Raw genomic sequence first — 6,000 nt, 5'->3', positions numbered from 1 at the left:
ATAAAGAGTCCAATGAAAGGCCTCCTGCACTGCTTCGGTAGAGACATGGAAGTCAAGGAAACTGGGCCTCCTGGTAACTAAGTTAGAATAAATATGCATTTCTGGGAGAAGTCCCACCTATTCCACAGCCAGCAAAAAAAAAAAAAAAAAAAAATGCTCATCAAAGAAAATCTGATTTTCTGCAGCAGGAGAAAATGGCCTCCAAAGTAGCTTGAGGTAAAGGGCCAAGTGCAAGTGACAAATTCTGTTGTCTAAGACGCTTGGAAGACAGGGGAGAGCCATCCCCTGGAGCGTGGAAGTTTGTTAAGGAAAAGGAAATGCAGTTGGTTTTCAAGCTCAGTGGATCAGTAAGGAAACCATTGTAATTGCTCATCAGGGTCTGCAATGTATTTGTGTACATTATTTACAGGAATTACATAAACAAATTTCTTTCTTTTTTTTTAAAAAAAAGATGTAGCACTGGAGTTAGAGAGATATACAGAAGATTCATCCTTCCTTGACAGGCCCATCTTAAGTGAGTCCTATATCTAAACTTTCTAAACTGCCCTGAAAGTTATATGGAAGATCTAACATAACTTTACTAGAAAATCTTTCCCAATTGTAGTTTAAAACGTACCAGTGACCAGAGATACACCTCTGTTGAAAGCTTAGAGAAATCATGTTAACTTACATAACCTGAAATTTTAAGGTAAAAGGTAGTGACTTTGAAAAGTGTTTTAGAATTTAAAACGACTTGGACCAATCTCTTTTAAAAATTAGTCAGAAAAGTAAACTATATAAATCCAAGATGTAAAATACTATGAAACACAAATTGCATTCTGAGAAGTTAAAAAAATATTCCAAAAAAAGCAATTTTGATGAAGCTTATTAGACAGTAGATTGATTGGTAGAGTTTCTTAATTCCCTTTCCTTTGAAGTGTGTAAGAATATGGCAGAGAATTTTCTCTAAAAAGAATTCAGGAGGAGCTTTGTAAAAGAAAAAGATGGCCTAAAGTCTAGACTGCCTCTTAAGAGCCCTTCCTGTCTACTAACACCAAATTTCATTCATTACTCATCTCCTTAGAGGTAATTCAAACAGATTAAAAAATGAAATGCTTTTTTTCTTCTGTCTTCTTTTTCGCTTTGCAAACTGTTTCTAAATTAATACTTCCTGCTCCCTCCCAAGAACCCTGGAACCTTTGCAAACTGTTGTTAAATAGCTATAATTCCTTCTCGTATTCATTCAGCATTCACCACCACTCCCAAGATAAGCAACACCCACTTGAAGGTATCATAGTGTCAAATGCTACAATAAAGGAAAAAGTGATTTACAGCTGGTAAACATAGGCTTCTAATTCCAGAAAACACTGCAGAAGACAGATCTTTGTTTTAGATAGGGATTGTTTTAGATGGGGATTGTGAGGGATTGTGACATAATAAATTTAGTACACATTGTGAACTGTTAGTACTTCAAAGCCTCATTCTATTACACTATATACAACTGAACTGATAACTTATTTTCCACTTCTCCATGGGACTAAACAATACTTAAAATAATTACTAAACCTGCCAAATTTTTAAAAATTTATATATTCATTTTCTTGTGCAATTTCAGTTTGTTGGAGTCAATTATAGCAATGATTTATGATTTACTCTGGTAAATTTCCATGGTTTTTTGCAAAGAAAAACTCAAAGAATTTTGGCAAAAGCATGGTGTACTGCAAAAGATACAATACGTATATCAAGTTCAGAATGCTGGGAGGTAGACTCAAAGGAAAAATTGTTCCCTCCATCTTTCCAGAAGAAATCTCTGCACAAGCGGTAACTAAGGATCTATATAATCTAGTACTCTTAAAGGTATTTGTTTCTTAGTTAAGAAATACATTAAATTGAGTAACAAAGGAGAGAAAACAAAACCCACAAGATTCTCCTTGATTTAAGTCATCCAAATCATTGGCTTTACCAAATAGCCATAACAACCCCATTAACACAGCTCCATCTTCCCACTGCTAAGAGATATTCTTGATTCCGTATACAGTTGTTACATATTTTAAATAAAAGATCTTTTAAGGTTTAAAATCTCTAGTTACATAGTCAGTGGGGCAATGATCCAAACTCGGACACTAACAGTGGTGTCTGACTAATGCAAATGAAAATATTTATAGTTTCCCAATTAATCAAAGGAATACTTGATCTAAGACTGAACCACAGTACCCATAATCATACACAATCTCCTTAGTTAACAAAATCTTACTAACCAGCAAGAATCTACATCGCAATTTTCATGATTTTAAAGTTTATTTGTTTTGCAGGGTTTTTTGGTTTTGTTTTGTTTTGTGTTTTAAGGAATCAAAGGGGGATCCAGCTCAGGCAGCACAGAGAGTTAGTTCCTGCCCAATGACTGGTGATTTGGGGGAAAGTACAGTGGAGAGCTCATCACCAAATGGATTTTAACATCCCAGTGGGTGGTTCTCAAATTTCAGTACGTATCAGCATTGCTGTGGTTAGGCTGAAGTGTCTCTTATTTTAGCAGAGGTGATTCAGATGCCCAGCCAAGCTTTCGAACCACTGATCCAGACTGGACATTCAAGATCCTTTTCATTTCATCCTAGGAATTACCTTCTAATGTCCCTTACCTAATCAAATCTAAATTACAACATGAGTTGTCCTCAATTTCTATGACTCCCTATAGCCTTCATTTTCTCTGTCCATGATCAATTGCTCTCAGGTTTTCAGCAACAATTCACTATCCGGCTCAGTCTCCCCTGATCCTCGGGAGAGGAAAGAGGGGTCAGCTCCACCAGGAAGAAACCCAGTGGCTCAGAAAGACCTGAATTCAATTAACTTAGTTCAATGATATCTCAATTTCCTTAGAGAAAAAGAACGTTTCGACTCTTCAAATAAACTGCTGTAACAGCTGGACCTAGATGAAATGCATGACACTGCTTCCGCTCTGGAAGATCCTCATTCTTCAAAAAATACCGTGGGAAATCTGCTGACAATTTCCTGTAGCCTGACCAACACTAATTCCCAATGATGTCAACCATTTCCTCTCCATGTGGTTTTGCAAAGCCCTTTGTCATGGCAAAATCTGTTCTTGAAGGGAAACTGCTAAGATATATTTTGCTCTTAAGGTATCTCATATGCCCAGAGAAGTGCCTGGAACACAGTAGGCACACAATAAATATCTGTTAAATGAATGAATGGTTTCCTGCCACATAAAGTATGTGATCTGTATCACTGCCATGGACATAATAAATTTAGTACAGAGCCCTCTGCAAAATATCAAAGGAGCTATCTTTGTGCATTATTGATCTACCACAGAGTTGAGTTCCATTTTATAAACATATACATCAATGAAACTTGTCTTAAGCACAGCATTATTCAGGTTTCTTAACCTGTACCATAATTCAATTCTAATAGGATTTTTAATATTTGTTTATAAATTTAGACCATCTGATGCCAGCTAATATGAGATGGCCCTAGACTTTACCCTAATATATTTTCAAGCACGATCACATTCATAAGACTCTCTATCCTTAGGTATACAAGCACAATCCTAATGCAACCCTCTGCTACCCGAATGGTATCGCTGTTTCTGAAAAGGTTTCCCTGGGTGGGCATCTCCAGTTTCATGCTGACCCATCAACTGAACACTCTTTCTACATACATCAGAAGCAAAAAGCCAGCTCTATTTAAATAGAGCTTAGATTACATGAATTAAAACTACAGGTTTTACTTATGCAGAGGTAGACTCTATCCAATAAAGATGATCACTAAAAGCTGTCTGTCAATCAAATTTTATAAACTGAATTATAATCTAAAGTACTGGGGGAGGTACATCTGAGTGGCTCAGCCAGTTAAGTGTCTGACTCTTGATTTCAGCTCAAGTATGATCTCAGAGTTGTGAGTTCAAGCCCCACATTAGGCTCCATGCTGCATGTGGAGGCTGCTTAAATTCTCTCTCTCCCTCTCCCTCCCCCCCCCCACCTTAAAAAAAGCACTAGGGGAGCTTCTCTGTCAGTTGATGCCAGCCTATGATACTGTCTTTTGTAATGACAAAAAAGAAAGAGAGGTAAATTTGTAAAAGTAAATCGTTTTATTACCAACGAATTTGTCACTTTTGCTTTTAAAGTAGTATTTTGTTGCACCATCTTGAGGAGGCCCTTTTGGATAGGATTCATGTTTTATTTATTTATTTTTAAAAGATTTTATTTATTTATTTATTTGTCAGAGAGAGAGAGAGAGCACATACAAGCAGGCAGAGTGGCAGGCAGAGGCAAAGAGAGAAGCAGGCTCCCCACTAAGCAAGGAGCGCAATGCAGGACTTGATCCTAGGACCCTGGGATCATGACCTGAGCCGAAGGCAGTGGCTTAACCGACTGAGCCACCCAGGTGTTCCTGGATTCATTTTAAAGGGAGAGACTAAGGCATTAAAAAAACCCACGCACAATATTTATCAGCCAAGTGAATTTTGCCTAAATTCTTTCTTCCACTGAATAGACATTTATTGAAATGTTCTTTAAGCCAAACATTGAGCAATAGAGAACTGGACAGGCCTAGCCCTGGCCTCAGAAAGTTGATGTTCAAGAAGGAAATGTGAACAGTAAGAAAATATTTATAAGTACAATAGGTGTTAAGAAAGAAATCCAGATTGATATGGCAATATTTAAAATGATATCTTCAAATGCTTGCTTTGGCAGAACATATACTAAAATTGGAATAATACAGAGAAGATTAGCATGGTCTCTATGCAAGGATAATGTGCAAGTTCATAAAGAATTCCATGTTTTAAAAATAAAATAAAATAATATGGCATCTTCAAGGTCTTCCTGGGGATACCACATTAAGGCTGAGACCTGAACAATGAGTGACAGTTGGCCAAGCAGTAAGAAGAAACAGCATGCTCTTGGTTCAGAGGCAAGAGAAAGATTGTCACATAAAAGGAACTGAACAAAGCCCAGTAAGGCCCACATAGAGAAGTGATGAGAGCGGACAGAGAAGGTGGGAGTGGAGACTGAAGGTATGGTTAGGATTCAGTTTGCCGAGGTCCCTGCCATTGGGTGAGATCTTTGAGACTTATTCCTGAGAACAGTAGAAAACCACTGAAAAGGGCAAAGCAGGTATCAAGGTGATAGTTTCATGAACACATATAAAGCAAATAACACTCAGCCAACTCTTATAAGAGCCATCTGTTACAGCCTAAGGAGACCTCCAAGGAGCAGAACCAGAGATATACAGCCTGGTAGGCAGAGAGTTGATTTTAAGCAGTGAGACCAAGTAACAGAGGAGGGAACTCGGAGGAGTGACATGAAGGAGTGAAAGCCAATCCAACGGTTCTCTACTGAGCTGACCTCCCTTGTGGGAAGCAGATCTCCGTTCCACAAGGACAACTTCAAGAAGTCATAATGAGGGTGCCTTGGCTTCATTTAGCCAAAGGGTGGAAAAAGGGAGTGTTGACCTCCCATTTCCAATAGGTCCAGATACTCACATGCATCTAAACAGTTAAAATCATACATACTCATGTGTAATAAGGTGGCCCCAGGATTGAGCAAGAGGCACTTGTGCAACTGAAGCAGGGGCTAATAGTTCCCCATAGCTGACTGTAACACAAGACGGAAATTAAAAAGTGAGATAAGAACATGTGAGGCAGGACAGAAGAAAGATCAGATATGTCACCCAATTTACCATTCACTCAAGAACTGGCTATAAATCTGGAATGATTTATCATCTATGGGAAGAGCCCACATAAAGCATTTGGAATACAGGTGCTAGAGAGAACTGGTCCTCTAGTGTCAAGTTCTGTCCATAATGAACACTATTATCTTTCTGAACGACACTATGTGCCTGACTCTGTGCAAAGCCCTTACAATGTCACATGTAATCCTCTCAACAATCCTACAAGGGGGTACTGACATTATAATCGTACCATACATTATTGCTATGGAGCAAATTATTCCGAATTCAGTAGCTCAAAACAATCAACATTTATTATCTCTCTCAGTCCCTGTACATCAGAAA

The sequence above is a fragment of the Mustela nivalis genome, assembly GCF_964662115.1.
Source record: "Mustela nivalis genome assembly, chromosome: 4".
In the NCBI taxonomy this organism is placed as follows: Eukaryota; Metazoa; Chordata; class Mammalia; order Carnivora; family Mustelidae; genus Mustela; species Mustela nivalis.
This window is presented reverse-complemented; position numbering follows the sequence as displayed.